General features: G+C 42.9%; 1 long non-coding RNA gene and 1 pseudogene across 1 annotated transcript; both read left to right on the plus strand.

Moving 5' to 3' along the window:
• Nucleotides 1–3,055: 3,055 nt before the first annotated feature.
• On the plus strand, nt 3,056–5,265 carry LOC123484752. Its single transcript, XR_006658674.1, has 3 exons — nt 3,056–3,934; nt 4,090–4,649; nt 5,053–5,265. It is a non-coding gene; the product is annotated as an uncharacterized LOC123484752 (long non-coding RNA).
• Nucleotides 5,266–5,275: 10 nt separating this feature from the next.
• The window catches only part of LOC123484751, a 31,429-nt pseudogene continuing 19,726 nt past the window's right edge, over nt 5,276–16,978 (plus strand).

The following is a 16,978-nucleotide window of genomic DNA, read 5'->3' on the forward strand; positions in this document are numbered from 1 at the left end:
GGTGAATGTAGTAAATAATCATACGGGAATAATTTTGGTAACTTAGTCCTGACTTAATATAGGGAACATTGATCAAATAAGTTCGTTTGGTCGATGGACATATCGTAGGCCTACTGAAATTCCCAATATCCAATGTGGGCTAGATATATTTACCAAATGTAGTGCAACGTATGGATTTAAAAATGAATTAACAATATGCTATTTGATCAATGTAGTTGCATTGTTTGCTCTTTGGGGTTTTAGGCTGGGTTCTGTATAAGCACTTTGTGACATCTGCTGATGTAAAAAGGGCTTAATAAACACATTAACATTTTGCTTGATTGATTGATTGATTGACGGATTAAAAAAATACATAAACAAATGAAAATGTAAGGTCATTTCAGTGTTTTTGAAACAAAAATAATCTACGGGCTCATATAATAATGGTCAAGCCCAGGTATGTATTGATGGAAACGCAAAAAGGGATGCGCACAGTGGATACACACACTGTGCCACCCAAAAATATGTATGCACGCAGTAGATACAGCACAGTAAATTAGACGGACTCAAAAGTATGATTTTTGGTGGCTAGCCTACTCCAAAGCACCACCGAAGTCTTAATCCATCAAATATCAATCGAGTTGACTGAAACGAAAAAACAAGTTTGATCGGTATCGAATAAATTAGCACCACCTTTAGCCAACACTTTAAGACTAAAAATTACATTAGTACCATATTTTACCAAAGAAAAATGACTAGGCCTAAAGGATTTATAGTCATCAACATAACTTGGCATTAGAGGCAACATACGATAGGCTACACTTCCCTAAATCATATGAAACGTCCAGGTGGGGTTCTGATTGTTCTCTAACACTGATTTGATCTTGCAATCTTTGATACGGCTCTGTCTTATTCTCACTAAAGGAAAAAGGTCTAACGATAGTTATAAAGATCCAAACCAGGTGTTGGAGTAACGGGGGCGTTATGGGGGAAGTTGCTCCAAGCTCTGAGGGACAAAATTGAGTTGAAAGTTATCAAATGAATATCACAAATATATACCAAGAAAAGTATCACACTTTTAACTTAGCATATGACGAATATGGAAATTGCCTAACTTTAATTAAACAAATTGCAAATGAAACATACAGTTTTGTTTGCTTGTTTTTGTCTATAAAATATGTTGCAAGGCAAGGTCTACAAAAAACTTGCTGTCTGTGCTATGCGTGGGCGATATAAAACCAATAATTTTAGCTGTCGGATTCTTTTTTTTCGGTAGCCTATTATGAACAAGCATGTTCGAGCATAAAACCAGCTTCATTTGAATCCTACATAGTCTAAAAGTTATCAAAAGTTTACTTAATGAACAAAGACCCATTATTGATGTGCATGTGTATACAAATACACTTTACCTTGATAATTGCACAGTAGAAAACAGTATCTGAACGGAAATGTGAATGCATTTGACTCTACAAAAACCATGGTCACTCGAATCATTGTCACAGTTCCAAACACAGGTGCTGATTAAGTTACATGTGAACAAGCAAAAAAAAAGGCGAGACGATTAAATATGTGCCCTCTCCCCATCTCTCTCCCTCTTTCCATGTCTGTCTTCTGTCACACATACACACACACACTCACACACATTCACAGAGAGAGAGAGACACACAGTTGTACCAAAGGGTCATTTACTGTAAGATACTTGTCGAGAGAATGAGAATGAGTGCACTTACAACATTAAGGAAAAGGAGTAGGCCTAGGCTATAAAAATAAACAAAAGTCCCACAGAAGCCTACCAAGCAAAGCTCGCAGCCTTAGTTTTAAAATAAAGGGTAATTAAAATATATATTTCCATGTTTTTTATTTGATGAATCTACATCATTATTATTATTATTATTATTAATAATAATAATAATAATAATAATAATAATAGTAATAATAATAAACATTAATACTGTTGTAGTTTTCAACATTCCTAACAACGGAACAAACATCAGTAACAACAATCACTTTTTGGCCAGCTTCTTCTATACTTCAAGATATATCAAGTTAAGTTTAAATAATTATTAAATATCATTATAATTCGTACTTTTTAAGGAATCCATATCTGATCGTAAATTGAAGAGAAGAGTTGTAGTTAGCCTCGTCTCATCCCTGCAAAGCTAAATATAGGCCTAAATGTCCCACACCGCTAAACATGGAAACTAACTCGAACTGTATGACCACACGCGTCAACTTTTGTTTTAGCGGAAAAATTATTGTGCTCTTTTTTAATTCAGTAGACCTATCCAAAGCTACAATGGCATGCACGTTTGGCCTAACCTGTAAACAGAATGGCCTAAATCATATCTCTGCAAACAGAATGAGGGATATGTCGAATTTCTATCTGGCATTGTAAACAACGGATGAGGCAGAAACATGTTAAAGCTAAATAACATTATTCAAAACAATAGCGTTTTCGTGAGGATAATCTTGAAGTTGAAATGTTGCATTGGTCACTCACTCGTGGAAACTCGTAGCCACACACACACACACACACACACACACACACACACACACACACACACACGCAATGGGCATAATTGACATCTTTACATTTTACATCACGATCCCTAAAAACACATTTAAATAGGGCTCATGTATTGTAGCCTTTGCTTATGCCGTTGGCACACTATTCTCAATAGAGGGAGCGAATGATTAAGAGTAGATTGGAAATGTAGTCTAGTACTGAACTGAAAGTAAAGTAACGCCAAGAGAACGGTCAAGTTATCGAAGCTATGCACTATTTATTACTGTAAAATTGTATGCAACCACCTGCATTTAGTCTAATTATCACCCTAAGTTTTAAAAAAGAAAGAAAAAGCTGACATTATTCAACATTGTCTTGTAAACATGTTGAATCATTCTCAGTAACATATTTCATTATAGGCCTATTGAATACTGTACAGATGTACAGACATTCCTTTCCAGTTATCTTCCACAACTCATTTAGTCCTCTGCACCATTATGAGATATCAGTCAGCACTTTGTTGCGCTTTGCCTTTTGGTGCGTTCCCAAAAAGCACAATTTTTACGCGCCTTTACGCACAAACCAAACACAACTTTGGATACGATGTTTTTAGTCCATCTGAGACAAAATGTGTATATGGTTTCCATAGTTTGCATTAAAAAACATTGTGATTATTTCAGGTAGCAGTGGCTTTCCAGAGTTGACAGTAGGCTTCAGACGACTAGAGGCAGAGAGGCGCACAGGTTTACATAGCCCGCTGTCTCAAAGCAATGCTAGTGAAAAGCTACCGATTGCATCAACTCTGACTTGATTCCCTTTTGATTTCTTGTATTAGGAAATGAGAATGTCGACCATTAGACCACTGAAAGCCTCCAGCTTGTTGACCAAAGCGAATGTGTCAGAAATGTAGAGGCGCTATGCGGAGGCTGCTGTGTCTACTGAGAGGGGCATTTTCGTTACGAGTGTGCAGAGCGTGTGACACTGATGGATGCGCCAATGGTTAGACGGACAGATGCTTGGGCGGATCTAACCGCATGCAGTGGTGTAGCGGTATACGCAGCGACATTAGGCTAAAACATCCCGAATCAGTGAAAGACTGCTCTTTCTCATCCCTCAACAAGCCAGGCGAACCGAGAGGAGATCTTGTTCCTATCGAGCGACTCCTCTGCCACTAACAAGGGTTTGATCCCCTCTGCGGTCAGATATTTCTGACTATTGACTAGCGTGAGACTGGGAAACCACAACACGTCAGAGACAAGGACACACACATCTGGCAGAAGAAAAAATCATTTGACAACTTACCGTATTCTGGTTAGCGAGAAAATAATTTGCATCCACAGTCATTACCTTTCCAGCAGACAGCGGACCAATTGTATTCTATCTTGAAGATGATCTGAAAAAGATGGACAATTTATCCACTTTCCCCCTAAATAATACAGAAATGTCTCTGTAAGTTTTTTTTCTTTACTGTGAGGGAAACATTTTAAAGAAAAAGCTGATAGTGTCTGTGATGGTCCCAAATCTGAAGGATGGAGATGTGTGCATAATTCTGATCTTACCGTAAAAAAAACGAGCCTAATATTCTTTCCATTCTGTATCAACAGAAACAAGGAGAACGCATGATACGGATTTTGTGCCTGACTCACTTGAGCAGAAGAAGGCATCTTGCAGGAAGGAAGACTCGTCTGATTCGCTGTTGCTGTTTTAAATACCTACTATCAGCCACACAAAGAAGGGGAAAAAGTGCTATTAGCAGCCAAGAAAGTGTTTGGCAATAGCTGCTGATCCATGCTCTCAGAGCAGCTGAGGCACAGCACGAGTCCATCCCCTCCTTCTGATGTACATTATTACAACAAGGGATACCCAATCAAGCACGTATCTCATCGATTCGAACTGCTCTCAGTGGATTTTGAACGCGCTTGGACAAAATAACGGAGCGAGCCAGCGTGTGGGCGACTAGTCGGTCCATCTCTTCTTTCAACCTTTGTCTTTACCTCTCTATCTTAAAAACAATATATATAGTTGTTGATGTTTTAAAGGGACTTGGAAACGCTGGAATTTTCATACGATGGCTACAGCGACGCTGAGACGCTGCCTTGCTGTTTTTTAAATTGCATGTGATTACTGGAATCCTCATGGATAACGCAGTTAATCAACCGATTGAGTAAGTATGCCATTCCGTTAACATCTAGTCAACATTATGATAGTCCAATAGCCTAAGAAAGAATACAATGTTTTGTTTCCATGTGTAGCCAAAGAGTGAAACGGTGCTCTGCCTTATCGTTATGCTATTGTATCAGCATTTGGTCTCCAGCATGCATGGATGACTTTTGCAAATGCTCACGAATGATTTCTATCAAATAGAAAAGCTTACTTTTTGTTCTGTATAGACTGTATAGTTCGTATGAGACACCGTTATGGGGCTGCGGGAGGGATAGCAGACATGTGATGCTTATATGACAAGAGCTAGCTAGCCATTGGAGGTGCAAGGCACAAATGTGACAGTGCTTGATGTTTGCCCCTGTTTGCAGACTTTGAGTGACGCGATCATTTCGTTTTCCTTTAAGCTTGCCTGTTGCAGCCTCCAACACGGAGTGAGAATCACATTGAGGCTGAATATTTTTTTCCCCACCACTGTACTCTCCGTCTCCACACTGTGATATCGAAGTCGAACAGGAGAAAGAAAAGAAACGCTTGTTCCTCTTCATCTTCAGATCTACCCTTTCTTCAATGTCTGCATTTTTGTTTGAAAACTGCCGATCTATGTCAGCCCTCTGAAAGCGCCCCCGGGTACCGTGTAAGGAAGCGCGGCTATCAAAGAAGAGCGGACCAGCTAGGGATCTCTGGGGCTAGAGAAAAACTCTTCAGAACCCCAAAATAAGCATGCCGCGGAGGAAACAGCAAGCGCCCCGACGTGCGGCAGGTACGGTTCTATGATTTGCATGTTATCACCTCTGTTTTACTACGACTGTTGCGGTATTTCCATTGCCTTCACTAGTCCTACCATTTATAGTACTGAATCATGTGCGTCTAGCTAAATTGTAGCATAGCCTACAGTGGGAGGAAATGGCAAATGCCCATTCACTCAAAGAAGGATGGTTAGGCTACTAGCTATAAGTTTTTTCGTACTTTCCCTTTGAAGGGGATGTGTTTTTTTTGCTGTGTTTTTTTACAACCACGTAGACCACGTTTGATACTAGCCACCTACTATTTTAATAGTCATCCGCATTATCAGCATACTTACATAGCCCATTAGGCTACATAGCCTAGTTATTGGCAACATTGTTAACATTTTCTCAGTTTATAATTTTTTCGAACTTCTGGGGCAACAATGATTCTATTCGATGACAAAATTGCACATCGAAAGATGAAAAAAGGTTTCCAGGCCGTAGCTCTATCCGACTAGTCAAAGACAACTTCAGCTTTGATAGGTCTCTCTCCCCTTTACCCTATTTTAGCCTACTCTCCTTTCCTCCCTCCGTAGGGTGCAGATATTGACTCCATGAATTAGAGATCTATAAAGAAGCGTAGGGAAAAGGGGGCTAGTGTCAGCTGACTGTCATGATTTCCTTTGATGCTCGTTTGGGGCTTTGCGCTAAAACATTTGATCACAAAATCTCAACTTTCGCCTAGTTTCCCTTGGCTGATTTCTCCTTTCTGGGAAGTACTTAAAGATTATTTCGTAGCCGACCCTAGGGGAGACGTGGACTGGAAGAGGCTTTAATGGACAATTGCCATCTTTGATTTGACGGCTGATTGATTGCCTGTCATCTAGCTTGTCTTTGATCTATTCTTTCCCGATAAACACAAATAAATCACTCCCCATAGCAACGCCTGTTCCCGTGACGTCATGTCTGGTCTGACAACTAGCCATTTTAAACATATTTAATTGCTTCTTTTTGTACTTTTTCACGTTGTCTGAGCCAAAGGCCACATTTTATTTCTTCTCTCTTAAACATAGATAATAAAGAACAATCCACGTGACTGTTCAAAATAGGTTTTAATTAAATCTGGTCATGGAACACATATTCTACTCTATATAAATAACTAAGCTAAGCTACAACATGGTAGTTACTTAGCTACCATTCTGTTGTAGAAAATATTATTTTAATCAGACTTCTGTTCTCATACTGTTGCTATATGGCTGGAATCTCTTGGTTTTATGTCCACTTTTGAAAGTATTGTTTGAAGCACCAGTGTGTTGAAGTATACAGGCTACCTGTTTTAAGATTCAATAAGTGTTATTCTTATTTGTGAGATATTTGCTTCATTACCATCACAATATAGGCTACATTTACCTATATGCTTTAAAGTGTAGTCATGTTTTCTGCAACATAGCCTACATGTACATTAATCTATACTACTACAACTTTTAGCCTCTAACAAAACTATTACAAGCACCTAAGTCAAATCCCCTTAAAATATACTATCAAAATTCAATATTATGCAATTATTATAGTAATCCAAACACTCGCTCACTTTACTACACACACACAAACACAGACACACACACAGACACAGACACACATAAACACACACACACACACACACAGACACACACACACACACACACACACACACACACACACACACAAACAATTGTATCTTGCACACACACACACAGTGCTTCTATGAAAAATGTAACTATTAGCCTAATCGGGAGACGGAAGAATGGTTTGCTCCATCAGAACGACCCGTCAAAGCGACTTTATTTCAAATTTGATTTAATTGTCTCCCTTCTGACAGCCACATTCATCAATGGCTCTAATGGTCAATCAGAAGTTGGCAGAGTGAGCGCTCTCATTTTGTTTCTCCATACGTTGGGCCTGGGCTTTACTTTATCAAAATGCTTTTGCCTAATGGACACGCTGGGGGTGGGGGCCGAGGGGGGCTGAGAGATGACTGAAAGCCTTCTTATCCCAGACGAATGTGAGAAAAAAAATAAGGCATTTATTATTTTGATGAGCGGATGAGGACAGACACGAGAGCAGTGAGGGATGTTTTTTTTTTTTTTTTTGACGAGGCAACTTCCTGTAATTTTTTACAGGGTCTGTATACCCCCTCCCACCCTTCGCCCCTCCTTTTTTCCCAGAAGCCCTCACAGCTGCAAGTTATAAGGTTGACGACTGCTCCGTGACACACAAAGAGTGGTGACAAATTGATTGCGCTGTAGTGATGGAAAGAGCAAAAGATGGCAGATGATGGGCCTTGATTAGGAACTTTGGGAAATCCAGTCCCCAGCAACCTTGAGCATTTCATGAGAAAATCTCTCTCTCTGCTTCCCTCTCTCTTTCTCTCCTCTCGCTCTTTTCCCCTTTTCAGCCCCCCAGTCTGGAAGGGCTGCTCAGCCGTATAAAAAGAAAAGTTGTTTTGCCAGCTTCATTAGTGTTCACCTAATTAGCTGTAAAGCTGATGGATTCCTGACAGCCCTAATGATTGGAGATGACAAGCTCCGCACACTGTCATCCAGCCCAATTAGGTTTGCAGCTAGTTTGATGTAATCAAGTTGATATTACACAGTCCTCCATGCCTTTAGTCGTGCACTAACTCAATTTTCTGCTGCAGGTGACAAATGGGCCAGGGTACCTGGGTAATCATGTTGGCTGGAATTAGGCTGCTTTTTAATGGTCAGGAGCCCAATAACAACACCAAAAACTAGCCTCTCAAAAAGTCAGTCTGGGAAAGAGGGGCCTATAGCAGCCAAACACACACACACACACACACACACACACACACACACACACACACACACACACACACACACACACACACACACACACACACACACACACACACCACTCTCTCTGTCTAGCCATAATACCTTTCCCACAATACCTTCCTCCATTTAGGAGTGGACAATGCTGTGAACACAATGTTTTTGTTCATCGGCTTCAAAGCCTTGCAACACCAAACATATCATTGTTTTGGGGAGGAAGAGGGAACATCAAACATAGGAATTTTTTCTCCTTCACTAGTTGTGTTATGCCATGTTAGTCTTACTGAGTATTACTGTAGTGCTTTTTGCCTGAAACACTCAAAAAACATTGCATTGATGTTGTAGCTGTTTTGCTACACTGTCATAGAGAATAGTATTGCTTTAGGGCCAGGCTGCTGTCTGTGAGATATATTTGAAGAAGCCTTGTGAAATTAGTCAACATTGATATTGTTGACATTGGTCATCATCACGTACATCATGACATATTCAAAGGTATAGATGCTTTTTCACATTAGTTGATTTTCAAAATGCCTATTATCAGCATTGTGTTGAAAGGGGGTAAACATGATTTATACAAATATTAAGATCATGACAGATCGAGTTCTGCTTGACGGGAGATAGATTGTAGTGAGGAAAAGCAGCTGATTTCTGTGATTTTTGTGTGTGTTTGATTGATTGTGGATGAGAGAGAGAGATTAATCATGCTTGATGTGTGTTAACGTTGCACTCATGCTGGATACACATCGACATACAGTGGCCCACAGACTCATAGGTTACTACACACACACACACACACACACACACACACACACACACACACACACACACACACACACACACACACACACACCGCTTGCATGTTCATGTAATAATACTTTGTCTCTGCTTATTGCTAGAAACAGAGGGTTCGTGTAATAGTGTAATGTTACAGTATTCACTCTGTCGCTGGTGTAGTTGGTTGATTCGCTGTAGTTCACAGGTTGGTAGCAGCGGCTTGTTGGTGCCTTGCTTGCGTCGAAGCTTTACCCCTTCACAGTCTCAGCGAATGAAATTTAATGAAACATGCCATCTTAATTAGGCTAATTATCCTAGTTAAAAGCTGGTCATGATAATTCTATTAATTATTAAAATGGAAAGAAAATAATTTCATAAACATCACCTTACCCCCACAGTCCACCCCCCTCAGTTAATTAGAAATATAATTATTAAGAACTACATTATATTTAAAATCAAGTGGATTTATTAATGAATAAGTGTACTACATCCATTACGTTGTGTTGAGTTTGACGATCCCAAGTTCATGAACTTAGTTTTCACAGTGAGTTGTTCTTTTTGAATATGAATGTTATGATTTAGTTAGACACATTGAGGCTAAATCCGATATGTTAACTTTTATTTATTAATGTTTTGTATTTGGTTGTTGCGTTATGCCCATAGGGGCACAAGGGTCACGTGCTCCCCTCAGATTAGTCCTGTAAAATCTTCTATGTAATACTACTTGCCACTTGTAGTTGGCTTTAGCTTGCCCAGATAGGTTCCCAATCTCCCAACCTCATAACTAGCTACCAAGAAGCCATTTCAGGCTATCAATCAAGTTAGAGTAGCTAGCTTGTCTAACTATTTTAGCAGGCATGCCTGCTGGCAAGTTGGGTAGATTTTAGAAAAGCGAGCAATAACTAAATTCAATCTTTCAATCTTTTACCCATATTTAGGCACAGATGCAGAGGAGCATATTTAGTTTCTTTAAAAAAAGAACCACCAGTCAGGAGGATACAGACAGCTCAAGAGGTTGCTTAGATATGCAGAAAAATATACATATTTGTTTTACATAGAATTAAGCATAATGATTATTGCTCTAGAGTGCAGGAAAATGCTGTTTCAGGTGTTGCGAAATTCTCCAACTTACGTACGCACCAACTTAGTGGCCTTATGGTTAGGGTGTCCGCCCTGTGCTTGGAAGGTTATGAGTTTGCCGAGTCAAAGACTGTAAAAATGGGAACTGATGTGTCTCTCTGCTTGGCACTCAGCATTAAGGAGACAGATTGAGGGTAAGGCCCTGCGATAGACTTGACCATCAAGCTGCCTCACACTACAGAAACAGGAGGTAGGCTACTACTTACGGGCGGGAGGACTAGCCCCCTTCTGGACCATCCCCTCACGTGCTTTGTGCCCCTCGGATTTTTGGGGTGCATGATGCACCTGGTGATGGGCAACATGGCTGTGTTTGTCTGAAGCTGTATACAAAAACATTTAACAGTAGCATAATCCAAAATAAAGTGAAGTAGAAATAGCATGTAGATAGATCACGCAACCAAATGTGGAGAATCAACGAGTGGGAGTCGAAAGAGGCCTATCTGTCTGTCCAAGTGAGTCTTTGTCTGTCTGTGTGTGTGTCCCGGATCAGTAGTCCCCAGAAGCCCAGTCCCTGGTGCCCCCTCCGGAGTGAGGTGTCTACTCCTGGGACTTTCCTGCCTTGCCTTGCTTTGCATTGCTCTCCCTAAAGTGAGGCTCTCCCAGGCAGCCAACTGACACTATGATTAGTTATGGCCGTCCTCTGCCTTTTTTCACAGCCACAAGTGAGCGACAATGAACAGGGTTAAGAGCGGAGAAGGCGGAGAAAGAGAAATAAAGGGAGAAGGGGTGAGGGAAACAGCTGAATAATGTAGACACAGAGAAAGAGGGGAGAAAGAGAGAGAGAGGGGGAGGGAGAGAAAGTTCCCTGCTCGAGGATGTACGGTTGATGGTTGATAAACAGATTTTTTCCAGAATCTTCCGTCATGGCTCCCATTAGCTTGACAGCTGTCAATTAGAGCTCCCTTGGTCTCGCGGGCTGCAGTTTATTGCAGGCGGTTGATGCTGTCATTTTGCTCACAGTTTCGCCTTGAGCGTTATCACGAGCGCTGAAACAGTCAATAGCTGATGCATCAGCAGTTATTTCTTAAATTGGCTCACAAGGCTGCATCCTTCCTTCATTTTTTTCATAGCCCCTCTCCTCCCTGCTCCTCTCTCCAAAGATTGTTTTGTGAGGAGAGAGCGATGAATTGCGATTGCAGCAGGGTTAGTGAGAGAGCAGGGAGGGCAATGCAACTCACTCAGACACACACAGTTATTGTACACAAAGGTACACACATAGAACACACACAAAACAGTTACATTTACACACAAGCTATCAAGACCTAAAAATGGTGTTTGACTGTGTCTGGCTCTTTATCTAAACACTACTCTTCACACAATAGACACATAGCAGTATTCACGAATAGGCACGTCCCCATTTCTTCAGGGATCGTTATTCATATGATGGGATACTATTCTGGAATGAACATGCATAGTGACACAATTACTGTATTAGATGTGTTATTACTAGGTAGTAAATACTGGAATATTCCTTGTGGTGAATAGAAGCTTTTTATTTTTTCTTAAGGTTTAAGATTTTTTGGATTTTGTAAACTTTTATGTACTTTTGCTCTACCTTTTATGTTTAAATCCCTGCTGAAATGAACACCTGTGCAAATTGTGCACCAGAGCAAACACTTAGTAAACCTAGTTGTAAGATTAGCAGACTGGAAAGATATCAACATCTACATAACCAAAATGCAACAGTTTGTCTAATGGCGAACAGGATGTTTTCTGAATTAATGAGAATATCCAACCACTGGTTAAAGGGAAGTTTGGTCAGGAGATGAGTGGCTACTTAGCTCTCCTTCTCCTCCCTCTCTCTCTCTCTCTCTCTCTCTCTCTCTCTCTCTCTCTCTCTCTCTCTCTCTCTCTCTCTCTCTCTCTCTCTCTCTCTCTTCTCTCTCTCCTCTCTCTCTCTCTCTCTCTCTCTCTCTCTCTCTCTCTTTCTCTCTCTCTCTCTCTCTCTCTGACTCTCTCTCTCTCTCTCTCTCTCTGGTGCGGCTGTTCATATTTGATTAATCAATGATTATCAGTTTCTCTCTTTCTCAATGATTAGGGGAATCATGTCAGCTCCTAAGCGCTGCTATTTCAAAGTGCAGGAGATATTGTCATTATTCTAGTGGAGTGATTGGGCAGGGCTCAGCCACTGCTCTGCCCTGAGCACGCTCCACAAACTCCCACTGTGAAGCCTGATTCGCCATAGGGCCTGCACCAGAGCACCATGGGAATTGGCTTCTCTTCTAGGCACATTTTTGAGGAAACAGGACATTGAGAGAGTTTGTGGGATCTTTGCACTTCCTCTGTGGAGAGAAAGATAGATTTTATGCTCCTCCTTAGTACAGTATAAAACACTTCCCCCAAATCTGTCTGGCTGCACTTTCCCAAGGCAGGCTAGGGTATTATCCAGCTGAAATTCCCCCTGTATGTCTGGGTTGTCCTTTCCTCTCCCCCACCCCCCAACCACCCTACCTTCCTCTCCTCTCAGCAATACTATGGCTCTTTGTGTGATGTGTGTGTCGGGCCAGTCTTCAGGAGTCTGGCAGCTACACAGGGGATTAAGTCTCCCAGCAGCCCTGTGCAGTGAAATATGGCCGTGTGGAGTAATCCCTGCCTGTGTTGTTGTCATGTCGAGGAGGGACGGGGGAGCACATGGAGGAGAGGTACGGGTACGGGGAGGTCGAGACGGAGGGATGGGGGGTGCACCGGAGGTTGGTTCTGAGTGTCATTTGGGCCAGACTCCAGGTCTGGGTTTCTTCTTTCCCTCAGTTGGGCCAGCCGATGGGTGTGGGGGCGGGGGTGGAGGATATTCCGTGTCACCCGGACGCTGACTGATGGCTGCCAGTCTCGCCTGGCTCCTGTCAGAGCACCCCCACTTCCCGTGGGGCTCTGACAGGGGCCAGGCGAGACTGGCAGCCATCAGTCATGCAGCGGCTGACACGAGGCTGTTTTTGATGGTGGCGGTGATGAAGGCAGGGGAGCCGTAGAGGCCCACGTAATCAGGGCCAGCCAGGGCTGACATCCTTCTCAGGCATGACAGCCTCTTCCTCTTCTCTCCTCACCGAAGCCAAGAGACGGCCTCAAACTCCTCGCCTTCCCTTCACTTCCTCCCTCCCTCTCTCCCCCTGTTTCATGTTCTGATCAGTCTCAGATGCTGGGAATGATCCCCCCCCCCCTTTACCGTTTCATTTTTTGTAATGAGGGGGGGGATCAGGAAAGGCAGGGGGGATGTGGTCTGAGGTGGGGGTGGTGATTTGCATGTTTACACATGTGTAGTGTTTGTGCATGTTCATGTGTGTTTCTGCTTATAAACCTATGTGTATGTGTATTTGTGTAACAGGAAGGGGGTCGGGTTTTTCTCTCCTTGGCAAAGGCAGGCAGGTGCGAGAAGAGAGAGAGGAGAGAGAGAGAGGAAGTCTGTTTTATTTTATACTGCAGGCCTGTTGCTAATTAATGTTTCTTGGTAGGATTCTGTCGGAGTTGAGTAATGTTTTTGATCTTTATGCCTGATAACTGCATACCTAATGAGATTTCAAAGCTTCTCGAGATGTGAGTGCTGCTCCCTGCAATTATTGACAGATGCCTTTTCTTCGCCATTGGGTTCTGCTCCATAAATCCTTCCCCTGTAATGAGCTTGGAGAAGTGCCACCCTGCCAGTGAGCTAATGAAACCGAGCAAGGGGGTGTACGGGGGGGCATCACACTCCTCGGACACATTTTTTTTCTTTAAATGCACTCTGCAGATGTCAGGGCCCTCGCTTGGGTGTTGAAAAAGAAAAGAGGTGAGCGTGAGATAGATGAGTAGAAAAAACCCCACAGAAAACCAAAAAAAGTAGATCCTCTCTCTTATGAGAAGAACAGTTTGGCCGATCAGGTTTCCATCCCCAGGTTACGGTCGTTTGCCTGAGATAGCTATTTTATTTAAAATGGTAGTATTGTTGTTGCCGATGTTGACTTTGATTGATATAACTGCCCTCTTGCTACTGAGCTAGCATTTTTGTAGTCTTCCTTTTCTTTTTTTAAATTCCTTCCGTCCCTACACTCTTCCTGTTTGTAACTCTGGTGGGGAGGGACAGGGAGATGGAAAAAAGGAAAAGAACAGACAGAGAGAGCGAAAGAAAGAGAGACAGGGAAAGGGAGAGTTTGGGGGGAAGAGTCAAAGGAAAAGAAGGGCAGCCTGTTCTCTGTCCGTACACACACATCCATTCCACACACACACACACACACACACACACACACACACACCACACACACACACACACACACACACACCACACACGAGGCTAGCCGGGTCTTTTAGGAGGTCTGAAACAGAGCTGTGGTGGAGGGAGAGTAGCTGCTCCATGCCAAACAGTCGATTTCCTCCTCTCATCGGCATGGTCATACATCATGGACCCACCCTTCTCTCCTGACAGAATGACGTGTGTCATTTATCAAACGGGCCCTTGCCAGAGCCCTGTGTGAGGGGCTGTCTTCCTCCCTTAGAGAGGAGCCTGGGCATCCACGCCTCTGAGGGGGCGGAGGGGGGAGGGAGGGGAGGGGGCTGTAAAGCCGAAAGTGGGCTGAGGACGGGGTCTTTGGGGGGAGGGAGGGAGAGGGGATGGGGAGGACTGTGGGTGTGGAGTGAGAGGTTGGGAGTGAAGGGGAACGGCGCTATAGTTCCAGTAATGTGCGACTTGCCTCTCACATTCCCTAACCCCTATGTGTGAGATGGGAAAGAATGGAGGGGTCTTTGTGTGGTGCTTGAGGTGGGAGCAAGATAGTGTGTGTTTGTAGATGTACAGTATGTGTTTGAAAATAATGCACTGAGTTTGGTAGGGGACTTGTTTGGAATTAAGTTAGTATTTAATGTGTTTACGCGTGTGTTTTTATGTGTGTGTGTCCATGTGTTTCCTGTAAATATGAGTGTGTGTGTATATGGATTCTGCATGTGTAGTCTTATCATGGTGTATTTGATATATGTGTGTGTGTGTGCGCGTGTGTGTCTATCAGTGTGTGCATCTGTGTGTGTCTTTGCTCTTCTCCGAGTCCCTGCTCCCACACATGTCCCAGTGCGTTTTGACCTGGTCCCTGGGCCCCGTGGTTGACAGGTATCCTCAAGGCCCCAGCTCCTTGCGCGGCCTCTCTCGCTCTCTCGGGGGTTACGCCAGTGAATCTGAGCTCTCTCGCTTTCCCATGATTCAAAGGAGCATTACTGAAGATGGATGCTGCTTAAAAAAAGAGATTGATGATGGATATGAGGCTGTCATTCATCATTTTGAATATTATTTAGACTGGCTGTGTAAAGCTGTAACCTGAGCTTTGGAGAAGAGGGGACTGAGTGCTAGGCCCAGGACGTGGGCTCAGTGATGGATGGGTCAGCCAGATCCTTGTTTGTTACCAGATACCAGAGGAGCAGCACTCGCTCACTCCTAATGCGCCTCACTGCCTACTTTTGCCTGAAAGGGTAAAAATAAAACCAATGGCGGTCAGGTGGAAGAAAAAAAAACAGCTGATGTTGGACATGGCTTTCGCTCCGCACCCTGGGTAACCCTTTTTTTTGCAACTTTTCTTTATTTTTAGTCAGCTTCCCGTGTATTTGTGTTGTTTTATAGGAGGTTTTGGTTTTATGTCGCAAGACTAGTGAGATGAGGTGACCATCGTCAGGGGGCTGTGAGGGCTGAACAGCTGTGGCTCATTAGGAATAAATACAGCTGACTTTGCTAGTCAGCCCCAAGACTCACAATAATGTGGATAGACTAAATTATGAGCACTTTTAATGGTTTATTTTGCATATTTTTCTGATATAAAAAAAAATGTCATTCCTTAGACTAGACTATTTAAGTGCTAGCTGTACAGATGTTTTTTCCACTTAAACCTCGGTGTGTACAATGCAAGTACTGTGTAATGATATTGTAATAGGTGTTAAGCAACATGTCATTTCAGGGTGAATTATAATCTTGTCTAGTGTTGGATTGAATAAAAGTAGTCTTATTTATTTTGTTTTTAGTGTTATATTAGTGGACTTTGTAGTCAGCAGTCATTGTTCCACTGGGTTTTCTTACTGTCTGCCTTCATATCAACAAGCCCCTCCCCATGCCAACAACCCCACCCCAGAAAAGAAGGTAGCTGGTGATAGCTGGCCTCTCTGAGAGGGTTACATCATCACACACCAACATGTTCGCAAGGCTCACCCTCTATGCTGTTTATTTTCCTCTGGTCTACTTCCTGCCGTGAAGAACTGGACTGTACAGGAGGAGGAGAGGGGCCCGAATGAGGCAGAGACAGGGTCAACAGAGGAGAGGGCTCAACCTGGCCTCCCCACTGCGGAGGGGGGGTGAGTAAAGGGGGGGGGGAGGGGGAGAGAGAGAGAGAGAGAGGTTGTTTTGTTTTTGTGCTACTTTTCTTCCTTCTCCCCCTCCCTCCTCTCTTTCTTTTTCCAGTTTTATAGCTAGAGACATGATTTTTGTGGCCATCCATCTTTGGGACTCATCCATCACCTCCTGGTTGCTAGGCAATCATGGCAGCAGCTGTTTGCTTTGAATCAGACAGAGGCGCTGTCAATCAAGCGCGAGCAGGTGAAAAGCATTAGAAACACGCTATTGTCAGGCGGATAATTAATCAAAGGCAGGAAAGATAATTAAAAAGAATGACCCTTGCTAGCACTTGGTCGGTTGTACTGGATAAAAAGAGAAAAGGGAAAAGGAAGGGACTATAAGAAGGAGAAGACACTGGAGGGTACTTTCCTCTCTCTCTCTCTTCTCGACACAGTGGAGGAGAGGGGTGAGTGAGTGCTGATAAAACCCAGCTCTCACGGTCAGAGGCCAGGTTCTAATTAATTAAAAGAAGATTGGCTAGAAAGTGGAGAAATAATAAAAAGGCCTGGCAGAGCGGCCGCCAAAAAGA

Source organism: Coregonus clupeaformis, unplaced genomic scaffold (genome assembly GCF_020615455.1).
Source record: "Coregonus clupeaformis isolate EN_2021a unplaced genomic scaffold, ASM2061545v1 scaf0438, whole genome shotgun sequence".
In the NCBI taxonomy this organism is placed as follows: domain Eukaryota; kingdom Metazoa; phylum Chordata; class Actinopteri; order Salmoniformes; family Salmonidae; genus Coregonus; species Coregonus clupeaformis.